Genomic DNA, 24,041 nt, shown 5'->3' on the forward strand with positions numbered 1-24,041 from the left:
AGATGCCTTGCACCATTCACAACACATTACCCTTATCAAAGTCCAGTGCTTTTGTGAGGTCAGCTCTAGCTCAGGGCCAGAGATCCTTCATGTAGAATAATAGAGTTGCCTTACAAAATAGAGGATACCCAGTTAGATTCAAAACTCAATAAATAACAATTACTTTTTGTTAGTATCTTTATGCATAACATGAAATATACTTTTACTAAAATATGTCCATTTTTTCTGAAATTCATTTTAGCTGGGTGTATTAGTCCATTAGTCCATATCACAATAATGAAATACTTAAGAATGTAAATTTGTAAAGCAGAAAGGTTCATTTTGGCCATTACTGAGATCCAAATCTGGTGCTGGTTGTCTTACCAACTGGACAAAAAGTGTGGTAAAGTCCTGCAGTGCTATAGGACATCATGTGTCCAGAGACAAACAATACGGGCACCTTGATGACCTCATTTAATCCTAATCATTTCTCAAAGGTGTCCCCCTTAGAAACAATGAAAGGATAGTTTCACCCCCTTAAGACTTCACAACTGAAATACTTCGTTTCAGTACAAGAGGCCTTGAGTAGTGTGTAAGCCATACCCAGGCCGCAGCGCGGGTGCCCTGGAGGTTTTATTTGTGAAGCCTGGCAACTGTGTGTCTGGGGCATGAGGAGGTACTCATCACCCCTCTTTGCTAACATACATTTATTTTACTTGCTGTTTTCTGGAGTCATTTTGGAGATTCCAAGGTGGAGAACTGTCTGGGATAGTGGAGTAGGCACCCCACTTAGGCCTGCTGGCCAGCACCACAATGAAGATCTTCAGGAAGCTGGTGAGGGCACAGCGACTCAGCAAAGTACCCCAGCCCCACTCCTGATATCAGAGCTACTGTCCCTCTCTGAAAACCGTGGACGTGGCCTGGCCTGTCTCTCTGGCTTTTCCGGCTCCTCCCTCTGTCCCACCGCAACTCTCTGTGACCTTGTTGATCCTGCCCATTGTGTGGTCGAAGGGCCAGCGTGCAGGTGAGAAGAGCCACGGAGACATTTCAGCAGGCAGCAGGGGACGAGAGGGAGGCACGGCAGATCAGCAGGGACACTGCGCCCTGAGCAGTAATCCCAGCATGTCACTTATTTACGTTGTGTGCGCAGCAGAAGAGTGTTTAAAAACAGGGTATTTTATGGTGCTCTGCTCCGGCAGGTACTTACACTGAAGCGCTGCTTGCTGGTATGTTGGATTGTTCACCCTGTGTATTTCTCCCCTGTGAAACGCCTTGCTTTGGCGTCTTTAAGACCCATTATTCTCCATGAGAGCTGGCAAGGTAGACTCATATGTTTTTCCCTTGCAGAGAAATATCAGCAGTGAGAATACAGAGTCAAACCACTATCTTTTTAATGAGCTAAGCAGCCTGGCCATTAATTTATAGTAGTTCCTTAAGCAGCCAGGGGAATATATTAGTTTTAATCTTTTCGAGAAACAAAAACAGCAGAATTGCTCTGCTCATAAAATCCAACCACAAGCAAGCCACTCTGTGAGGTATAAATTAATTAGCACTACTTATTACGGTTTTACTTTATTGATTCATTCTGCTCTATCAATAAGCTTAATTCACCCACAAAACCAATCCAACTTAATAACCTGTAAAAGGGAATCAGGAAATCAAGTTGCCCGTTAAAATATGACTCTCAGAGTTTTCTCCTGTGGATTCAGTTTTTCCACCTGTCAGCATAGTCCCTGAAATGCTGACCCCTGGATCTCCTAGTTAGTATTTCAAGACGCCCTGAAAACATCCATCAAATCTTGTTTTCCTCTCTCCTCTGCCTGCCTGCACCCCGGCTCTCTCACACCAGGTCCCTAAGCAGCCTCCTAACGTGGTGTACACTGTGTCCCCTGGGCTTTAAATGTTGATGCTCAACCCCCAGTCTCCCAGAATGTGACTGTTTGGGGGAGATGCGCTTTACAGAGCTAGACGGGATAAAATAGGGTCGTTACGTTAGGCCCTAACCCGGCATGACTGGTGTCCCAAAGAAGGGGCACTTAGGACACAGACACACACAGAAGAATGACCAAGCGGTAAGCCAAGGTGAGAGGCCTTAGGAAGAACCAAGTTGTTAACACCCTGATTTTAACTTGCAGCTTCCACAACTGCGAAATGATAGATTTTGTCAAGTGTCCCTGGTCCGGGATGTTATTTGCCGCTACCCACGCTGATGGACACACCTTTCAGTTCCTGCTCTTGCTTCCCCACTCTTCCGTTCATCCTTTCTTTCCTAAAATCCAGGGTTTCACATCACCTCCTAATGCAGAGCACAAGATTCTCAGTCTGGGTTTAAACGGCTCTTGTCAGCCTGCTGCCTTCTTATCTATGGAAGCCTCTCACTCATGTTCCTCCTGGTTAGCCTGCTGTCTTTTCTCGGCCGGCAGGAGGCCTGCCACTTTCTGCAGGTCTCTCCCAAGTCTGCACAGTACTAGTCCTCTGACCCGCCAATGGAAAGCTCCCCTGAGAGGCCAGAAAAATGGCCCCTCTTCCCTCAGCACCACAACCGTAAGCTAGACTGGAGCTGAGGCTTTTCTTGATGGTCCAGAAGAGTTTATGACCATCTCTGAGGTTCCCCAGTGAAAGACGGTGCAGATCAAAGGGAGCCTGACTGCTCCGAATGTAAGTGGTGGGCAGGGGCTTCAATCCCACTTTCCCTGGCTTCTCACCCTTCCCTTTTCCTCACCCATCCTCTAGCACCAGATCTGGAAATTCTTCTCTCCAGCCTCTATCATACACACCAAGCCCCAGCTGACATGCTGTTCCTGAATCCACACCCCATGCTTGTCTCTCTCTATGGTGCTTTTGATCAGTATGGCATGGTTCAGCATCGTGTTTTATAAGGTCATTTTGGTTATCTCAAGTCTTGAACGGTAAAGCTAGGCTCCCTGGACAGGAAGCTAGGACACTTCTCCAGGGCAGAAACAGCCTCTCTCGTACTGCCTGGATTGGCTGCCTCCCAGGCCAACATCCTAGGTCAATGTCTACCTACAGGTAAATGCAACCCTATTTCCCTTCTCTTGCTTGGTCACCAAAATGCAGTTCAGGTGGCTGCTAAAAATACACTCACTTTGACAAAAACAGGTTCCTCTCCTCTTAAAACCGGAGGCAGCTCAATCACACCACTTGGAAGCCAGAAAATAGTTGTGGCTGAAATTCTTCATGTGTATATCTCATTTCTTTTCAAAAGCTTTTTCAAATAAAAGCTATTTTGATCTTCTAAAAATGTCATTAACAACTGAAAGATATTATTATCATTGTTTTAAAGTAATAAACAAAACCCCAAAAGGCTAAGCAACTTAGTTCATAACATTGAGAATTTGCACTGAAGTGTCTCAATTTCTGATCCAACAAACCTTTCCCTGCATATTGCTGGTATTTGTCACCTGTCTGAAAAAGCCAGTTGACTCAGAAACTCAAGGACAGCAGGAAAGCCATCACGGCCAGACCTGTAAGGACCCAACACAGACTCCACTGAGCTAGGGTCAGCATCAGGCAGGGCCAGGTCAGAGCTGCCAGCTCTGCAGAGGTCTGCTGTTCCACTATCATTTGTAACAGCAGCTCCAAATATGTTCTCTGCATCCCTGGATGAACGACTGAGCTCTTTTTCTTCTGTGAGTTTAGAAGGTGGTCTTGGGGCTTAGACCTGGGAGGGACAGGAGGAAAGGGACTAAAAATCTATCTTCTTCTGCAAACACAAAGTAGAAATGGCTGCCCTTGTTGTTTCATGGGTGGCTCTTATGGCTGAACTCAAAAACACATACTGAGAAGCTTCCTATACACTCAACGGCTGGGAAGGAGATGGGCATTGTCCCTAAATCTCCCTCAAGCCATAGAAACTCATGAAATGAGTCTGTTTCTTTGAAGAAGCAGTTATGACTTCTTTCCCTTTGGTAGGACCTCAGAGGTATGGGGACCACAGTTAGTCATCCCACAAAATGTGCTCTTGTCTCCCAGCCAGCAACCAGTACAGGACAGGAGATCAACAAGACAGAGTGATACCAGCACCTCTGACCTCTGACATTTGGCCTGGAAGCTTTTCAGAAAATGCTGGCTTTCACAGTACTCACAATCTCCACTCACTTCCAGCAAAAAATTATTTGAATCTCAGTGGTACTTTTTCTGTTTTAAGATTATAAAGAGAAAATATCAGAGAAATCAAATGGGGCTGAAATAAATTATAGTACTAGCAGCAAATACTAAGTAAATATTTTCATGAAAGTGCAAACAAAACCTGTCGTATAAGCTTTTTTTCAAGAAAGTAAAAATAGATCAAAAGTTACATCTCTAGAAGTGCATGAATTTATTTAAGTAATGACCCATTATATCCTCAGTATGTATGGACAGGTATTAATCTCCCTGTCTGCCTAAGAAAAAGGCCAAAGCAAGATCCTTGAGGGTAAGATCGCAGGGTATGTTTTTTCTTTAAAATGGACCTTAATTTGGGGCTCACTTAAAATTATTCTTAGAAATTCAGATTATTTCACATTACTCCATATTTATTTATTGGATGAAATAAGTGGAATTAGTTTGATTCTATTAAACTGAAAGAAACACCCTGTTGATGATTTCTTCTGAGGCAAATTCCTCACCCAAAGCTCAGAAGTGTTTGTTCTTAGTTTATGAGTTCAGAAGCATCTTAACGTTATTGTTTCATTTAGATAAACAAAGTGACATCACTGTTTCCCAGTTTTTGGTTAATGTCATTTGCCTGGCACTTCCAGAAGAGGACCCCGAAGTTACAGAAAGGTTTCAGGAGGGGTGGGAATCCGTGTGCCCCGCCCCCAACTCGACACTGCACCCATGTCCATGCGTCCACACATCTCCCCGCCATCTCCCAATCCAAAATTTTACCTCCTTGCTCCCACTTGTTAGGGGTTTTCAGCTTGGCCTTTGTCTTGTCAGGATTCCCCGTCTTTTCCAAGACCCCATTTTTTTCTTGTGGCCATTCTCTTCTGGCGGACCTTTTGAGGCCCTTTCCACCACGGTGTAGCAAAAGTGGAAAGGACGATGTTATGTCCCAGTGTTACCCAGGGTAGGAAGTCTGTGCCTCTACAGCAGTTTTTACAAAGAAACATGCTAATCGCAAAGCTGAGGCAGGTGAGAGACCCACAGTGAGGAAGGGGGCTGCTCCAAGCCCGTACCACTGAACAGCTCTCTCACCCCACCTTCAGTTTGTCACTGCAAGTCCCACCGAGCTCCTACTATGCTCTACTACAGCTCTGGACGTTAGAAAATTTGAAGATGAGTAGGTCGTGTTCGTCAGGCCAGGCAGTAACAACCCAAGGGAAATACAGTAGAGACAGCGAAGTAAATAAATGTTTTTAATACGTTTCCCAAAACTTAGTCTCTAAATCCCCACCCCAAAATCCTAAAATTAGGGCTCATTCAATTTCACAAACTTTCATTGAAAAATAAAACCTCACAAATTTACATGCTATAATAAGATGCATTTAAAATCTTCTAAATTGTGCTAAAGTTTTATGGCAATTGTAAGATCCATTTATGTATATATCTAGTTCTTCCTCCTTAAATTAGATATATGCTGTTTTCATGCACAGAAAAGATTGTTCACTTCTAAATGAAGTTCTCAGTGATGATCTAGTAATTTATTCAAGGAAGAAAAACAAAGATGAATGATTTAAATTATCGTTAGTTTCCTTTTTGATTTAAATAATAATTGCCAGTAGCTCCAGGCAGTGTGGAAATGCAGAGATAGAAAACAAGCAGCCCCCAACTCTATCATTCTTTCGAAATACCACCTACAAGAGTCTTATAATATATGTATCTTATAATATTTTGAGCAATAATAAATTTAAGCATTTTAAGAAAAAGATGATGTTTTAGAAAATGATTTCTATGTATCTAGAGTGCTAAGGTAGAAGATGATCAGATTTACATGCAATTAAACCCTTAACTGATCCGAAGAGATGGCAAGTGGATCCATGTAATTTCTAAAAGGAGACAGGTGCTAAGGCAAAATTACTTATTTCCTAAGGCTTCCTCCTCTGCAGCTCATCAGAATGGAATGTAAGAGTAAAATTAGAAACTGAAAAATAGACTTTGCAAGCACCCAGAGGCGCCTTCGCTGACCTCATCAAGTGTCACAGATGTGGGTGCGGCAGCGGCACTCCTCCCCAGGGAATGGAAAGTCTGTGGCTCCCAGCAGGCCAGCTTCTCCGTACACACCCATCATGCCCACGGCCAGGCAGAGGCATCAGCGGTGTGCTGGCCTGCAGCAGGCCGGGAAGACGGGCAAGTGCTGCCTTAACGCAAACGCGTCATGAAGCAAACTCTGGCTCCATCTTTCTGTCTGAAGCTCCATCGTTGTCTGTCTCTATCTCTCTATTTTTCTCTGTCTTTCTGTGTTTCTCTGTCTCCGTGTCTCTCTGGATCACTCTTTCTCCTTTTCTCCCATTTCTCTCACCTTCTTCTTTTTCCTTTCACTTAATTGCTCTCCTGTTTTCTGTAACAGGCCATTCCAACTCACTGTATAGATTGTAACTCACTTATTTGGAAAAACTAAAAGAGGCACAGTGACCCAAGAAAGTAGGGATCCTATTATGTGTCTTGTCCGTCTTGTTCATTAGTATTTTTGAGTTATTTTAGATTCAAAAAACAGCACCTCAGGGGACAGGGCCAGCACCCACCAATCTAAAACACTTCCTTTGACTGGGCAGTGCTTCCAAGCACATCAGAAAGGGATGACACTGTTATCACCGCAGAAAATCTGCAGGCCCCTTCGTTTCCTCCTTCCCTTCTTTCCCCCTTTAATCCTTCCCTCTTTTCTTTCTTGCTTTCTTGCTGGCTTGTTTGCTTTCTTCCTTTCTTCATTTGTTCTTTCTTCTAGTTTGTAAAATAGCAAATTAGCAAATAGCCTTTTGTCTCAGCATCTGGATTAAACATCTGGGTTAAACGTCAATAGACTCACCCTGATCCGTGTGAAATTCCATTTGTGTTCAGTGGAACTAGCCAGGGATCACTCCCTGACACACATACACACAGAGATGATCTGTGAGGTCAGTTTTCCTGTGTTGCTGGGGTAGGACCCCCTTCTCTCCTCTGCTGGCTGCTGTCTGGCCCCTGGGTCCAGTGCCTCACAATGAAATGCCAAACTCTCTCATCTGGCCTGTGCAAGCCAAGCCCAGCATTCTGGGGAATGTCCTGCATGGTGCTGCTGTTCCCCAAGCAGCTTCTGCAGCACTTGTCTCTTCACTGTTCACTACGATATAATTAGTCAGTCTTCTACTTGTAGTTCTAGTTAACTGTCTAAGCTCCCTGTGAAGGTAGAGTGAGAGTCACAATCACTGGCTTAAGATGTGGGTCGCCAGAGGGGATGTGACTCCAGATGAGATGAAGCTCTGTTCTAACAGTATTTTTTAGCTGCTTCTGGGAACGCTGTGCAGAGACTGCTCTTTGGGGACAGGGGCATAGGGACAGAGGTCGCAAGCCTGTCCTGCTGCCAGGCAACACATAACTTGGCCTTTCCAGGATTCGGTTTCTGTATCTGAAAATGCTTCAACCAATGTTTTATGAGCCCTGCTAGACATATGACAATTTGTTAGTCCTTGTGAGGAATACAGTTGTGAGAAAGAAAGGATAAAACACTCTCTGCCACCAAGATGCTGAGCGTTTAGAAATATTGCAGACATAAGTCACATTACTAAGATAAGAACACAAATAGCATTCCCGGAAAATGCCTTTCAAATGCTCGAGTAAAGTGCTAAAACACAGTGTTGAGCACACTGTGCGCGGCCTGTCTGTGGGACAGGGCAGGGTTCACCTTTTCCTTTCCTCTTCAGAGCAGGGGTGGGTGTTGAGAGACACAGCTGGGAGGCAGGTTGAGTGGGGTCTTAAAGGCATGAACGTGATGATGGATGATGTCTGCCAGTGCAGGTACCATGGGGGAGACGAGGCAGGTTACACCTGAGCAGTGAGCTGAGACTGCATGCCAAAAAATAAAAACATCCCCTGTGTGTCTTTGTATTCAATATATGTTGATCTGATAATATTCTAGATACACTGCATTAGGTGGATAAAATTTATTATTAAAATTATTATTAAAATAAATTTTACTTGTTTCTTTTTAAGTTTTGTTCTGCAGCTACTAGAAAATTTTAAATTACACATGTGGCTCACATTATATTTGTAATATACAGTGCAGTTTTAAAACTATAGGCAAAGCACTGGGAAATGCAAATCTGTAGTAAGCACTGAGGCCCCTTACTAGAGAGAGACAGGTGAGATTCACTGGTTTGTTGGCAAGAGACATTTGAAAGAGGGAAGTGTTTTCCGTTTGGGGCCTGAACTTGCAGTGCCTCCTTCAGAAGCAAGGCTTTCTCCAGGTTTTCCAGCTTCCCTGAGCCTCCTCTGTAGATGACCATCCCCAGTCCCTGGGCAGGATTTTGACTCTGTCAGCTCAGGCAGGAGGCCCTGTTCTGTCTGCTTTACCCAGCTTCCCTGAAACTGGTTTCATTGTTGCCTAGGTTTTGGGGTGCCACTAGACTCTTGCTCTGCAGATGCTGGAACTTGAGCCTTTTCCATGGAACCTGCCCTATAGATGCACCTACATGCATCATGCTCACCAAAATACAGACTCCTCAGCTGGTGTTTGCTGCATGTCAGAAGTGGATTAAGTTATGGCACTCTTGCTGCTTTATCAAGGGTACTGTGCTTTGGGTCAAATTATACTTTTAATTAATCATTTGTGACCTTTGGGGAGGAAAAACAGAGATAAAGTTAACATTTTCTTCAAGCCTTTTTAAAATATGAATCAGTTTTGGAGTCTATAAAAAAGCAGAAGTTTTCCCTTTTAAAAAGAATTTTTACAGAAATGCATTAGGGAATGGATTAGCCTGGGAATATTATGATTTGTTAGATAAATAATCAATTTAGCCTTGGAAGAGAAAACCGCCTGTCTTAACCGTTGACCTAGATACTAAGACAGCTTGTTTAAGTCTGTGCTTTTCTACCCCATTCACACAGCAGAGTGACTCAGGAGAACCTCAGTATTTCTGAAAAGGATACATAAGCCCAGGGATCCCATAAGAAAGAGGGAGCTGCTCCAAGAAGCCTCTGATCTCTACCAAGGAAACAGAACTATAGCTTGTTTTACTTTTTATTGCTTCGCTATTTTACTTCAGTCACTATTTCCTGCCTCAAGAGAAAAGGACTTGTCATTCTATAGATACTTCTGAGATTCCTTGAGGTTTCTCAGCTCATTTGGAGCCCACCCAAGGCAGCACGGAAAGCAGCTGAGTGTGCTTTTCCTCTCCCAGTGGGATCCCTGTCCCTTGCTTCCACCGTCACTGCCCTCACCCCACCCTCTGCACTCTTCATGCCGTTTCCTGTCCAAACCAGACTAGAATCTAGTGACTGATCGGCATTTATATGCCCGTTACAGTCAGTGTGACTAAGAGCACTTTCCATATCCTCAAAGGGAATTTGTGCTTAAAAGATAGGCCAACACTAAAGTCCTCTGGCTTTAGGGGCCCAGGTCTCCGCATTCAGCAGGCTTGGCTTCTGTGGGGCCCTCACAGGTCCCTTGCAGAATCTTAGGAAACATTTTGACCTCATGAAGCATATTGGCATTTGAGACTACTGACATATTATCAATAATAGTTCCAAATGCAAAATTTAGCAGCCAAAACCTGTATCCACATTGTTACATTGTTTATGTAGCCACTCCCCTCTCAAAAGTCTGTATTTCTATAAGGAGAAATGGAATCCTTGATGGGATAAAGTAAATATTTGCTATTAGTCTTTGGGGAGCTCATCTTTCTCTTCTGAAATTTGGTATGTCTGTACATACAGTTTAAGTGCTCTTGTGTTTTAAAGTCTCCCATGCATGTAGGCAGTTCAAAAGTTCAGCCCTGGGAATACTGTCAAATATTTACCTGGCATCATCCAACCCTTAAAAACAATGTCATATGTCAAACACCAGATACACATGTGCCAAAAATGTTCATCCTCATAAGCTTAAATTTTAGTTGGACAAGAGCTGAAAAAAGTACAGTATGTTACGAGGTGACCATGGTTTTGACATTAAATAAGGTAAGAGAAAGGATAGCGATAGACTGGGCGAAGTTTGGCTATGAATTTAGATAGGGCACTTGGGAAGCCTGTCTGAGGAGATGATGCTTGACAACAACCTGAACGAATGGTGGGAAGAATGGAACCACAGGGCACTCTGGAGTGAGAGCTTCTACGCAGCTCATCTCTTCTTATTCCCACGGAGTGTCTGGAAGCCAAACTCACTGCCATGTCTGGTAAAGAGGCTGACTGGGGCTCACACCAGAGCTGCAGCACCTCCAGATGGCCTCTCCTTGTGCCTTGGGCTTCCTTAGATCACAGCAGGTAGTTTTCGTAGGGGAACTGAGGCACACAGAGCCAGGAAGAGATCACATCCTCTTTGGGCTGCCAGCCTTGGAGCTCTGCAGTGCACATCCACTGCATTATCTTTGTGAGTCTCTGGCAAAGTCCTCGTAGGATCAAGGACTGAAAATATAGACCCCTGCACACCTCTCTTGTTGGTATGTGATAAGGATCTAGAAGAGACTGTGGGGATGGAAATACCTCTGCACTATTCTGTATTCTTTGACACAAATACCAACTATGTCATTCTAGGCAGGAGATTATGCTGTCTTTCACAAAGGAGTAGAAGGGAGATGACGAGAAGTGATCATCTTGGAATACATTTTCAGAACACAAATGATAAAATTTACTAGTGGACTCCATTTGGGGTAAGAGAGTAAGAATAGAAAAAATACACAAAGGGTCAGGTTTTAAGACTGAAATTTAACATGTTTCTTTACTATCCAAGCAGACTGTCAAGTAACAAGTAGTGATATGAGCTTGGATTCAAGGAAGGTTGGAGCTGGCCATAAAAATTTGAAAGTTGCCAATACACAAATGGTACATAAAGGTTAAAGCGATGGAACTAGATGAGGTCATCTAGAGAAGGAGTCTTGGAAAGAGCAGGAGAGAAGCCAGATCTGCCAGCTGTAAAGCTCGCCAGTCCGTGTTGGAGAGAGGAAGGAGGCGCGGTGAGAGGCAGCCCCTGCCGGGCACAGGAAGCGGCTTCGGGTTCAGGGCAGACTGCTCGGCGAGGTCTCAGAAGGGACAGCGAGTATGGGGTGCGAGTGCGCCTGGGTGGGGGACGTGGATATTTTCTTGATAACACATGAAAGCAGAGGCAGTGGAAAAAGATGAAGCAGAGAAGGACTGGTGGAGGCGTGAATGGACAGAGCAGAAACCGAAACGGCCACTCCGGAAAATGGCGTTACAAATTCACTGGGAAATGCGGGTGGTTTGGTGGGAAGCATGAGGAACTGTTTGAAATGCATACCGTGAATCGTAGGTGACATCCGTTGGCAGGGCGGGCTGTTTCTCTCAAGCCACGCTTCAAATGCTCAGGTGCAGACCTGAAACAAGCTGTGAGAGCCAGCCAGAGCTGGGGTCACTCCCAGGCCAGTGTGGTGCCACTTGATTACGACGGGAGAGCAGAGTAGCAGGGAGGCAGAAGTCCAGCGCGGATTCTGGGACTTCAAGTTGGACATCAGCAAAGAGGTGGTGGCAGGGCCAGGATGTGGGCACAGCAGACTGGAAACGTGGAACCAAACGCGAGGAATCACTGGAGCCGAGGGAGAAAGGAGAAAAGGGCGGCACTGGAGAGATGGATGCCTACGACCAAGGCTTCAGGAGAGGCCCAGGGTTGGGAGCAGTGATCATGGGAACAGATTTTAAAATTATTAAAGAGAATGAAAAATAATAAAAAAGTTAGAAACGATAAGAGCTTCACTAGACAAGGTGGTAGGAATTCAACAGTGGTTGTTACATTGCATATTGCTGTCTTCACATCAGTTGTTCATATTACCAGACATAAGCATGCAAAATTGGTCAAAAAAATTTAAGCACTAACGGTTCCTTTCAATAAACCATTAGACATTAGCAGTAAAGTTATCCCAGCTCTCCTTCTATATACATACATATACGGATAGCTGGGATAATTATGCATATATTTACATAATCGTATATATATATAAAATAAAGAATGAAGGAAAATATGTTTCCCTTCATTCTTTATTTTTATTCTCTTTAATGGTTTGGTCAATCTTGCCTTCTTACATCTGGTGATCTGAGCAACTTCACTGACGATAACAGTATGTAATATAACAAAGACTATTAATTGTTATCATTTTGTTCTGAAATTCTGTAACATTTTCATTGTTTTTGTCTATGTTATTGTTAATTTGTTTTTTTACTCTCTTTAAAATAAAAAAGTAACATGAAGGAGAAAATTCTAGAGATAAAAGTTTTCTAAATTAATAAACAAATTATTTTCCTCATGATTATTGAGGTCCCCCTAAATAATTAATGAAATAGAGGTAAAAGTTGGCAGTGTTCCAGGTGCCAAAATCTTCCGTCCATAAGAGGGAAACTGGACAGAAACTCTTCAGCAGTTACAGGTAGGTAGTCTGGAGGTATGTGCTTCCAAGGCTATGGCCAGAGGATGGGAGGGTTTAGGGGTGTGAAGTCTAGGCATTGTCATGTCCCAACACAACTTGAGGGGCACAGGTCCTAAAGTCCCAGTTCGTTGACCTCTGGCTATAACCTTGTACTCAATCAGTAGGTAGTGTTACAGTGTCATCATTACATAAGAACTTGATTTAAAAAAAAAAAATTTCTGAGCCATACTCCAGACCTACACAATCAAAATATTTATTTAATAAGATCCTAGCTGATTTGAATTTACAGGAGAATTTGAGAAGCACCAGTAGAAAATGAAGGTAAAAGAATATTTAGGAAAAATGAGGATGTAAAGGGTTTTGCTGACCAAACTTTGGAATCAGTGTGGAAAAAAGATTGAGAATATCTTCAAATCTCCAGGATGTCCTACACAATGCATGCTCCCCTTCCACCTTTATATCACTTTCTTAAGAAAAAAGAATCTATTCCCCATAAAATAAAGTGTATCTAAGACACGGTGGAGAGGAAGACTTTCACGGGTGGAGAGTGAAGGGCAGCCCTGTGACCCTGGAACTGCATGCTGTTTCCTAGACTGATACTGAGCCACAAGATCACTCCGTCTCTTATCCTGTGGATTTTGCCCCTTGGAATCCTGTAAAATATTGTGCAGACAACTGAAGGATTCTTGTTCCTGTCTTCTGAAGGTTGATCATTTAGAACTTACAACATTCAGACGTGGAAAAGCATCAACCTACTGTAAAATATTTTTTCATTCTTTCATTAAGAACACAACATACATATTTTTATAACCATAAATTCAGCCCTAAAACCTTAATGTATCTGAAATGGGAATGCAGTTTCAATCAGATCTGTTTCCATGTTGTATTTTTGACAAAAGCATATTCATGGTTTCACATGACAAACATTCACTTCAAGGAATGATGGTTTCTTTAAAACATAATTAGCCTCCACTGTTCTTAAAAGGGGTAGTTGAGCCATAAATTGAATTTAAGATAACACTGTTCTTCGTACTATAATCTACAAGTTACTATAAAAATAAGCTATGCAATATATGTTGCTTCAAGTTTGAAAGGACTTATTGAATGCTCAAATGAGTGAAGCACTTTTGGGTGTTGCAGAGAACACAAAAGAATAATAATAGAAAAGAAGCAGTTGAACCTATGCTCTGAAATTGCTTTATGCACTGGTAGAAAATTGACATCTGCTGCAGTATGTCATGGTTGGCAGTTAGAGGGGCAGCTGTCAATAAAGAGACAGGAAAGAGTGGAAGCGCACACTTTTGCAATGAAGTTTCAGTTTCTCATATACTAGGGAAAGGAAAGTGTTGGTGGTTGTGTCACGGTCTTTCCTAATTACCTTCTGCATTGCTGAGACATAATATCTGGCATCAGCAAATTAAGCAAAGAGAAGTTCATTTTGGCCCACAGTTTTCAGAGGTTTCAGTGTGTACTCCACAAGCTCCAAAGCAGGACAGCATGGCAGAGGCACATGGTGGAAGAGAACTGCTCACAGAACGGTGGCAGGAAAGCAGGAAAGAGTCTTAGAGGAGATGGGGAGAAAGAGCCAAACCTTCCAAGCCGTGTCCCCAGTGACCTGCCTCTTCTAACAGACCATACCTCCTAGTAGTTCACCAGCTGTAAATTCCCATGATCCATTCACCTTCCAAGTACCCCCATGAGCTTATGAGGCTTGTGGCGGGGGCGGGGGTGGGGGGGTCGAGATATAGACCACAGCAGGATGCAACTAAGAGAACAAAGGCATTTTGAATTTTTCAACCAAAAGTGTTGATCCCGTCAGCAAGGAAAGTTCTAGAAACCCCAAGGGAACAGTAAAAACAAAGCCTGAAGCCACTGCAGCCCTATGTGAGAGGGATGAAGGGAGAATAGCATGGGGATTCCAGAGCCCTGGGACACTGGGAGAGCGAGAACCAGGGCACTGTCCTATAAGACCAGAGGAAGAACAAGGTGCAGGAACTCCTGAGAGCAGCCTGAGGCACCTGGGACAGGCACACACCCTGGCTTCTTTCTTTCACCCAAATCCCAGGGCCTAGAGACTAGAGAGCAGCTCAGACCACAGGGAGAATAGGGACCATGCGTTCAGGCTCCCAGCAAGCACAGGCCTGCACTGACATCTCAGGCCAAGCCTCCTTCACCTGTCATTTATGTAGTTTTCTAAATTCTACAGATTTTAACTGAAGATAGATTTCATTTACAAATGAGATGGCTGGGGATTGTGTTTGCGAAAATGGAAAAAGGCAGGTTCCCCCAGTTCACTCTTGTACAGACACTGTAGCTCGTTATCTTCATGATCACCTCTGTGCTCAGAAGAAGAAAAGTGCAAGTCTTTTCTGCCTGTGCTCCAGATACCTTTTATACTCTTAACCTACTATGGCACTGCTCTCAAAAGCATGTATTTTTAGGCTTCTGGGTAGAAAGGACTGTGGGTTTCTCCACGAATAACTTGTTTCAAATCAAACAGAGAAGAAACCAGGATGTTTCTGAACAATGCGAAGACAGAGCCTGCCTCAAGTCTATTAGAGCATGATTTCTCTTTGATTTCTGCTTCTCTTGTGTAACCTGTGTGTTTTCTGTGAGATCCTCCAGAATCTCCTGTCTGATTAAAAGAGTCTTCCTGCTCTCTCTCATGAGTAGGCCAAACACTTTTGTGAGAAATCTGGTAACTCTTGTCTGTTGAAACCATTAGAATTCAATGTTTTTGTCTCTGATCGCCAGTTCTCAGAAAGCACCTGTGTGCCAGAAAAGTTTGAACTGGATCCAAAATGTGCACGCCATGTAGCTTGGGAAAATTTAGCAATTAAAAGCAGCTAAAACTACGCAATTTATGACTTACAGATGTCAATTTATGACAGAAATCACTGCGTATATTGTACCAGCAAAGTGACATTTATTTGGTAATTAATGATTAAAACAGCAATTTCCCAATGTTATTGGCCACCTGGTGTCTGGTAGCGTTTCGCGAACACTCCTCGCGGCTGTCTCCGCGGGCTGGGAGGACAGGACCTTCCCTGTCAATGGAGCAGTGTCGCCAGGAGGGAACTCTGCTCCGTTCTCTTCCTCTCTGCTGTCCCAGAGTGCTCCCACAGCAGACTGGCACAGATTCAGCAGTTAATGTTCAGCTTCTGCCTCAAAAAATCCTTACAAATGCTTGCCGAACAAATGACCACAAAATGGACTAATTAATGCTTCAGTTCCAGGAGAAGCAAAAGCCAAAACACATACAGAAAATTCAGGTTAATAAAAGTATCTGCAGGGATCACATATACTCATCCCATTTCCCCTGCAGACAAATGTCCAGCTGGACCAGGCCCAATTGTTCTGAGAGCCTCTCTGCTCCTCCTTTTCACTCTTCCTCCTCTCACTAAACCTACTGGTTGATTGAAGAAAGGTGCCTCTGACATTTCAGCCCTCACAGAGCACGAGGCAGGACAGCAGCCCTTGCTCGACGCTGGCCTTCTGCAGGCTGGTGTGCCACTCTGTTTCCTGCTGAGGTGAGTCCCTGAGCCCTCTGCCTCCCTTCACTCACTTTCAGGGGATGTGAACCGTAGACCTGCTGCTCGCAGCTCTATGTGCTCCAAGAGATGTATCGGGGACACCCAGGGCTGTGTGCCTGCCTTGGAGGTTGCACAGCACATCGTGCTTGGAGCACAGCCAGAGAGTTCCAGGAGCATGGCTCCTCAGCCCACAGAGCAGCTCTAGAGGTACAGAGTCCTTCAGGCCACTGTACGCCACGTTACTGTTAGGGAAGCAAACTCAGGAGCGGCATCCAATCCTTTCTCGGGCCGAAGTATTTAGCAACCAGCTATGAGTAGAGGCGCTGGGTTACATGGGTCCCCAAAGCTGCTCCATAGTCCTGCCTTGTTAGAGAATACACCTTGCTTAGAGCAGGAAGCTGCCCACCCACGATCACATCTCTCAGCCTCCGTCTCCGCCCATAGCACCCTCTCCGTATGATCTCCATGTGCTCCAGTCCTTCCAAGATTACTCAGATCTGCTCTCGCATCCAGCCAGCTGCCCTGCCCTCTGATTTTCACACCAAGTTTCAACAACCACAGCTCAGTCTTCCTTTCCAGAAGTCATCTATTTGGTACCTTATTTACCAGACAATTTAACTGGTGTCGGCCCTGCAGGCTCCTTGTCAGATCAGGGCCAGGACCACGCTCCTTCCCCAAAGGAGGGGACAGGGGTTCTATCCCCAGATAGAAGGGGCCTGAGAGAAAGATATGTAAGTCTGGACTCCCAGGGATGCTCTCCAGAGAAACACTTCCTTTCCTTCTTTTACCCATTTTATTTTTAGACTACTATATAAAATTTCATTGAAAGTCTTCTTGCTTTAGAAGCTAGTCATAAAAATTGTAAGTTGCAGAGTTTGCATTCGTGAGAATTGTAGACATATTGGTGTGTCTTACTAGATATACCAAGGCAGCCAGGGACAGAGCGTGCGGTGGGGATAGTGGTGCATCACACTGACCCCAGGGGAGGGATGAACAGAGGAAGAGAGGAGTAATTTTTGAAATAAGATGCTTGACTTTAAGTCCATAATCAATGAGAAAACTTAACTGACACACACATCGCTCTTTGAATTTCACCAAAAGAACATGGCCAAAGAATAATTGTACTAAAAACACTAATAAGAAAAAAGGAAGGTATTGACTTAAACAAATTGCTTTCTCTTTAAAAATACACTGGAATGGAATGTATCCATCTACACTTTCATTTTAATGGTTGCACAGTGGTTTCAAACTCTGGCAGCTTGCTTCCTGTGAATGCCAGTTTGCAGAGGCTGGTGCTCTATGAAGCTGTGAGTGAACCTCTGTTCTTTTCACTCGGCATCCCGAGTGATCTAAGCATCCTTTGATTTGCAAATCAGTTGCACCAAGCAATGGAACAAATATTCACTTAAGAGGTCTCCTGAAGGATCCAGTTTAATCCTGTGGGAACAGGTGTATGAGATTTGGTCATCTTTAAAAGTCCTTCTGGCTCTAAGGTTGTGTGACTCTCTAAGTGTTGAGAAGAGACCCATCATTTACTACGTTTAATGAGTAATTTGCCCTCATGTCCTTTGGTAAACAGGCAGTGACATCCACACCAATCTCCTTAACATGTCCTGAATGAACTCCTCCTTTTGAAGCAGAAGAAACATCCATTCTGCTGCTTGATTAATAAAGGGAAGATCATACTTCCTAGGTGCCTAACTAGTTCCTTTCTATTTTTCAGAAATTGGCTAGTGTAGGAAAGGCAGTTAGTCTGGACAGAGAAAAAGTCATCCAAAAAGGAAGGTATGAGGCATCCTAACTGAGGGACAGGTAACCTGGGCCGAAGCCTGCTGCTTCTGCATCTATGGATCATTGAGAAACAGTCTCGTTGGCAGAAGCCCTTCTCTTTGACACAACTTGAAGGGCATAATCCCCTCTCTCAAGCAACTGGAGAATATTTTTGGTGGTCCCTGTGTTAGTTCCCTACAACTGTTCTAACAAAAGTACCACAGGCTGATGGCTTACACCACAGGAAGTTATTTCTCACAGTTCTGGAGGGCAGAAGTCCAGCATCGAAGTGTCACTGTGGCTGGCTCTTTTTCCATTCTTTGCTTGGCCTGAAGAAGGCCATCTTCCCTCTGTGTCCCCACATGGTCTACCTCCGCGTGTGTCAGTGTCCTAATCTCTTCTGAGAACACCAGTCATATTGGATCAGAACCCACACTGATAACCTCATGTCAACTTGATCACTTTTGTGAACACCATGTCTCCAAAAACAGTCACACTCTAAGATCTTAGAGACTAGGACTTCAAAGCACAAATTCAGGCGTGGGAACATATCTTAGGGAATAAGAGAACCTCTGTTGCTGCTCTTTGTATTGTAAAAATGCAGTTTAAATTAACGTTAGGGATCTTGTCTTCTGAATTCTGTGCAAAGTCATCTAGATGGACATGCATCAACTCTCCCTGATTTGGAAGAATGGGTGCTTTCAGTTAAAATACTGGCACTCTGAATCTGTACTCACTAGCCTTTATTCTTCATCAATGACTAACCTCATGGAGTCCCATAGGAAGGACAGCACTCAAACCCAGGGCAGGGCGGCCTTAATCCTAGCATCTCACCATGAATAAATCCCACCGTCATATCCTTGATCCCTGCAGCACACACCCTCAATCCACTCACCTCTGAAAAGCTCCACCTATTTATCTCATGAAGCTTTAGAGAGACATCTAGGTACAGTACAAGCCATAACATGTATTCTCCAATATAATAACTCTATAATCAGATTCTACCATGACATCATTTAATTTCAAATCCACATGGTTGGCTCACTAAAATCTGTGTGTGTCTGTATGACCATGACCTGCCTGAAGGGGGCTGTTTTAATGGCTTTTGGATCTTAGGTAAATCATATTTGGTTCATGTGAGCCACTGGGCTTTAATCAACTAGAGAGCATATATGCCCTTCATAAAATCATTAGCTGCAAAATGTTTTGGCATGTTGTTTTGATTTTCAAAGACTTATAGTACCTCTGAGGTTTGCTGATAGAGCCAGCAAAATCACAACAATTGCACTGAAACTCTAAAAGAATGGGCTTCCTTAGAAAATAGCTGCTATTCACCATTGTCAGGCCAAATGTACAGTAGAGGAGGCATTTTCTATGACACTTTGAGGTTAGCACTTCCGGGAAATTCAATGGGAACAAAGCAACAAAGAGGTACTTGAAAATTTGATCAGAGGTATAAAGAGGAAAACAAATCAAACACACTTGTGTGTTTGCTGAATACAGACAGAGTCAGCCCCCTGGTCAGCACAGCCTGGAGTAAGGAGGGTCCTTAGCAAAGGATGCAACACCAGGGAGAAAGGACCCCGTTACTCAGAGCTGCTTGGAGGGGTAGAGAAAATTCTCTTTACTGGGGGTGTTGGTTATTATTTTTTTATGTGCAGGTGCTTACCCTTATATACCTTCCAGTCTTTCATAAAAATATGGAACTTTTTTCTGAGGGGATTCCCTCTATTGCAATCTTGCACTACTAAGACAAGCTCAAGATCAGTGGATGCTCACCAAGAGCAAAACAACAAAATCAAAGCTACCCCTGCCACAGTGTGAACACACACTGGAGACAACCTCTGACCAGCACACTCCCATCAGCTCTGCAGCCCTGAAGCTAAGCAGCTCTGCCCCGCTGGGGACAAGAGCCGGCAGCACCAGAGTGAATTCTCCAGCCCTTCCTCCACTAAGACTTCTGTGTGTTTTGACTGAGCACAAACATAGGAGACAAGGGGCTGGGGATTTAGCTCAGTGGCAAAAGCACCTGCCTGGCAAGCGCAAGGTCGTGAGTTCGGTTCCTGGTACCGGAGAAAAACAAAAAAAAACAAAAAACAAAAAAACAAAAAAACAAAAACAAACATAGGAGACATAAGAATAAAGAAGTACTTATCACTTATGCCTTCCCAGCATCAATAATCCCACACAACTACGACATTTGCTCATCCTTATATTAAAAGCGTTAGAATATTTTTAAAAGAATACAGAAGACTGAAGAATAAAGGCTTCATTGTATTTTGAATACCTAGAAGAGGTGAAAATGTAAATACAAAGTCTATTTTGACTAGTAAGTCACTTTTCTGTTCTAAATCTAATGATGTCATACAGACTTAGCATTTACCCATCATTCTTCCAGGATCACAGTTGGTGTTAAAGAAGCTCAAGATTCTTTATGATTGACCAGGAAAAGGACCCCTGATGTTTGTTTCCTGTTCTCAGGTCTTCCCATATACCATTTACCTCATTACTGTATTTCCTCCTTCATCAGAGCATCAGTTTCCATATCTGAAAAATTGGAACAATGAGTATGGCCACCTCATCACAAAAAGTTAAGAAAAGTAAGGAGCGACTCTTCATGACCGCATTCCTTTCTAAACCATTTGGCCAAAATGCACCACAAAGGACAGATAAAAATCTTGTCTTTTCTTGGCAGCCAAGACATCCTATCTCCCGCTCTCGCTTCTTCTTTTCCTTTTCTCCTTTTCCGCTGCCCCTTACTTCCTTGTTCTTTCCACAAATATTCTTTGCAGTAACTAAATGGAGTTGCACGCTTCACGTGTACACAATTGTGAGAATACCAAAGTTGGATATAAGATTTCCTCCTCCCCCAGAGCTTTATAGAAATGACTTTGGTCCCTGCTAAGCAGAGAAAGCAGGATTTCTCTGAGACCACTTGATTGTCTTCTGACTCCTAACTTACGGACTTGGCTGCACCTGATCTACGCCCTGTCACACACGCACCCTTGCAAAGAGAGGAGAGTTTATCCTCCAGCTAAGGTATTTCTCTTCAGTGCTTTGTGCTTTGTGTGGGACACTCCAGTCTCTAGTACCACCCCAGTGTAGAAACCTCACTGCATCCCACAACAGGCATTTTCAAGTTCTCTTTTAGTGTCCTCCTAACTGGTGTCTCCACAAGCTTAGTTTAAGAACAACAAACACGCATCGTTCTCTCTTTATTAACTCTTCTCGGTTAGGTTTCTTTAACACTTTGTCTGGCTTTGCTGCTTCAATTCATCATACCCTGGCTCTTTACCTATCTCTTTTCATAAAACCATTAGCCCAGGTCACAAAATAACTTTGTCACTAAATCCAATGACAATTTTCCAGGTCCCTCATTTACTTGAATTCTTGACATCAAATGACTCTTATTTCATATGACTGACACCTGCCAATTCTCCTTTTGAATATTGTGGCATCTGTGAAAAGATTCTCACTTGCCTTTTCTATTTTTTTCTTTTCTTTTCTGTCTACTCTTCAAGTTTATCTTTCTCTACTTATCCCAGAAATTACTTTCTCTAGTCTTTCTGAGAATTTAACTCACACCTGTGACTTTAATTGCAATGTATAGGCATTATTTTCTCAGTCTCTCCCTCTGATAAAGCTTCCCTACACCTTGCTGCTTCAGCTGCCTATGGACATCTGTATTTTGAGATCTCAGTGACATCACCTAACTCAAAGTCTGCAAGCTCAAGTTTATCACCACTGTGTCTAACCCTATCCTACTGTTCACTATCAGTGACAAGATCAGGTTTATCACCACTGTCTACCTACTCTACTCTTCACTATCAGTGAAGGGGTGTTTCTGCCATGTCAGGGTCCCCAAGGCCGCCCTGAACTTGACTCACTACAGGGACCTCCTGGATTAGAGTCTGCATATGAAGCAAATCCCGAGGACCCTCTGCAGATGCACCTTTGCAGCTCATCTGTTTCACTGTGAGTTCTCTTATTCTGCAGTACAGAACATCTTTTGTCCTATCCTTGCAAGAATCCTGCTCCTCAGGTTGTAGTTTAAAGTCCTTTCCTCCTAGAGTCTTCCCTGACCCATGGACGTCTGCTACTTCTTGCATTGCACAAGACACATATGCTCACTGCGGGTAACCTGCTTTCTGAGACACACTGCCAACCTTGTAAGGAGGGACATCAAGCTGCCTATGTCCCTGGGTACCCAAAACTAGTTAGACACTATAACTTTTGTTCGTACATCCTTTCTGTACCCCAACAATCCCCAAGCACATTAAATACACTAACTTGAATTATCAGAATAATTCCAAAGATTATCCAAAGATTATCCGATCTTATTCTCATTTTATGAATGAGGAGACTGAGGCTCGCAGAGTTGAGTAATTGATAAAGACCCCCCAGGAGAATAAAGGTGCACCTTATCAGCCCTCACTCCCAACAAGCTTGGATTCTGCATTGCTAATCCTACCCTTGACAACGTGCTTCCCTGTGTGGATTTAATAAGCATGCGGGATGAAGGGGTGCTGTATGGATGACACGCACAGGTCAAGGCCTCAGTGCACACCTGGCCCTGGGGCAGCTCCATCTCGAGTAGCTCGGCCTGAGGTCTGCTCGGGTAGATCTGCACTGTCCAGCAGCTCCCTACCATCTTCCCCAGGTGTGATGTGGTGACCTGCACATCTTCCTGTTTGTGCAACAACAATGCACTTGGTGTGGGACATACCTTTTCTGCACATTCTCCTGTTAGGGAGCCGCAGGCCTTCACTTCAGGTCCCACTCGTGACAATCACATTCTGGCCACTGTGGCTGCTTCCTGGGCTGCATTTGCTTTAGTTTACTTTATCTTTTCCTGGCACAAAATACTTATTCAATAGTTCATTCACTACCCCAAACCAATGTAAGTGTGTTTGTGCTGAACAAAACTCTCCTTTCTTGTGACCACTGCAGCCAGTCCTTGCCCAGCATTACGCTGATGAATATCAAGGCCTTATCGAGCTTCGTGGGGAGGAATTTGTCACGGCTCTTTCAGCTGGAATGGTTATCAGGAGCTCCGTAATAGGTTCTGGACCCTTCTGACCTCTTCAGCATTGTTTTCCTCCTTAACGCAGCTGTGGTTTGCTAAAAGTCATTACCTTTCTTTGGCTGAAAGGGGTATTTCTGCAGAGATTTTAGCACCAGTCTTAATGGGCAAAAGAGACGCCATAAGGGCTTATACTACCGACTTACAGGTAAAACCCATAGGACATACAGGTAAAAGACATGCGGTATTTTTTACAGTGACGTGGTGCACAAAATTGTGACTTGAGAGACACTCTGCTCATAGGCATTGGCTGTGGTTTCTCATCCCCTCTGCCAAAAGCAAGGGAGGGACAGACAGACAGACAGGCTTTCCAGATGAATGTTGCCAGTGGTCACGATGCCTCCTTTCCATTTGGAAATGTTTCACCGTTCAAGCCCCAGACCAGACTGGGCCTGGGGAGGGGGGAAGGAGCAGCTAGAATCTCTTTAGAATCTCTTCTCCCGGTCTTAGCCCTGGATGATGGTCCAGGAAGAATAGGGGGCAGGGAGATGGTTTCCAGTAAGTGGAGCCTGGGGTTATGGATGCAGCCATCCGTTTTCTCTATATCTGCCACTGCCCTACTTAATTCCAAGCACCTGAGTGCCTCAGGTTGCTGATTCGGTACCCTGAGAGGTCATTGCTCAGGCCTTGGGTGCAGTGCTTCTGTGTCTGGCAACATCAGGACTTTGTTATTGCCGCTAGTGACATCTAGTGTGGTCAGTATCAGTCCCTCCACTGTCCCCTTCTGGTGCCCATTTCACACACTCCCATGACAAGATCATATTCCTCAGGCTGATATGGCAACTGTGTTTCCACACCTGTGAGAGATTCCTTTCCTAATAGTCATCCTTCTCAAGAGGGGAGGGAAGGAGGAGGAGAAAAAGTCAGCTTGAACAAATAAATTTTATACATAATGTCAACTTTTACACCCTCTTTAACACACTGAACCTCTCTGCATACAAAGATATCTGTCTTCCCTTCTGTGCTACTTTATCTCAGTTTGTTTTTCTTTATGCGGCATCCCAAAGAATATACAGCTTATCACCAAACATACCCACAAATGTCCAAATCAAACTGATCTTAATCCTTTTTAATTATCTTTAAATTTATAACAGATAGAAAAGGGAAACAAAAAGCCCAGTGTAGATAGCATTGTATGATACAGATACAAATGTCAACCACAGCCCCTACATT

The sequence above is a fragment of the Chinchilla lanigera genome, unplaced genomic scaffold (genome assembly GCF_000276665.1).
Source record: "Chinchilla lanigera isolate Chin_1 unplaced genomic scaffold, ChiLan1.0 scaffold00020, whole genome shotgun sequence".
NCBI lineage: Eukaryota > Metazoa > Chordata > Mammalia > Rodentia > Chinchillidae > Chinchilla > Chinchilla lanigera.